Consider the following 1,557-nt stretch of genomic DNA (forward strand, 5'->3'; position numbering starts at 1 on the left):
AGATATTTTCCAAAATAGAACATCCAATAAGGTTAGTTCCACCAGTCTGGTACTTTTAATTATCATGTGCTATGTAGATAAGGCTTGGGTAGAAAACCAAATATTCTCAAATAAACTTTGATTAGATATATATTTTGTTCCTTAAACTAATTGACTAAACTATGACCATAGCCATTTTAAGATTATGTGTATATTGTTTTTGTCTCATCCTTTACATATCATAACCAACCTAAACAGACCTTCATTACTTGCTTAGGCTTTCTTGTTTGTTCTATTTTGGAAAATATCTTCATTCCGATATCCTTTTAACATCTTTTACATTCTCATTTTCTTCTTTTTTTAAATAAATATGAGACATAATAGCATTAACAAATAAATTTTCCATCTGTAGTGAGACTTCGTTTCCTGGGGATGCTAAGCAATACTTATTCCCTTTCAAGGTTTTAGTGTTGTGGCAATGTTTGATTAAAGTTTTACTGGGGAACCAACGAATTTATTGAGCTTACTTACCAAGATAGCTGAGGAGTTGCTAAGGTGTATGTATGACCTGAGGGTATGTGCACTGGAGAGCCTTTACCCAGCATGGGGTCGTGCCTTCTCTTCCTAGCCTTCCTCAGATTATATACTTTAGCTCTCCCCAAATTCAGGAGGCCATGTGTGATTAGGGTCAAATTACATACAGTTGGCTGGGAAGAGTGGCTGGATAATGAGGTGAGGGTCCAATGACCTGCTGGGCCCTCCTTTAATGAATGAGCACAACCATCAACAAGCCCAGTTGTGACTATGTTTAGCGATCAGGCTCAGCTGAAATCGGGATGATGGTAGTTATTTCATGCAGAAGGAACTGCAGAAGGGACATCATCTTATTAAAAGGACCTGGAATTTAAAAGGATTTGGTGCTAGGATCCACATTTGAGGGAGAACATACATCATTTGTTTTTCTGAGTTGCTACCTCACCTAGTATAACAGTTTCTAGATCCATCCATTTGCCTGCTAATTTCATTATTTCATCTTTCTTTACTGCTGAATAGAACTCCATTGTGTAAATATACCACATTTTTGTTAACCACTCATCAGTTGAGGGACACTTAGGTTGCTTCCATCTCTTAGCTATTGTGAAAAGAGCAGCAACAAACATGGTTGTACAAGTGTCTCTACAATAGGATGAGTCCTTTGGGTATATGCCAAGGAGTGGTATAACTGGGTCATATGGTAGGTTCATCTTTAGTTTTCTCAGAGTTCTCCACACTGTTTTCCATAGAGATTGAATAAGTTTGCAATCCCACCAGCAGTGAATGAGCATTCCCCTTCCTCCACATTCTTGCCAGCATTTGGTATTATTTGTTTTGATCCTAGATAGTCTGATTGGGGTAAGGTAATCCATTAGGGTGGTTTTAATTTGCATTTCCCTAATTACTAACAATGTTGAACACTTTTTGACATGTTTCTTAGTCATCTTTATTTCTTCATTTGAGAACTCTCTGTTTAGAGAGTTTAGCCCATTTTTTAATTGGGTCATTTGGTTTCTCCCTTTTTTTGAGTTCTTTATATATTCT

Source organism: Nannospalax galili, unplaced genomic scaffold (genome assembly GCF_000622305.1).
Source record: "Nannospalax galili isolate Female #2095 unplaced genomic scaffold, S.galili_v1.0 scaffold750, whole genome shotgun sequence".
In the NCBI taxonomy this organism is placed as follows: Eukaryota; Metazoa; Chordata; class Mammalia; order Rodentia; family Spalacidae; genus Nannospalax; species Nannospalax galili.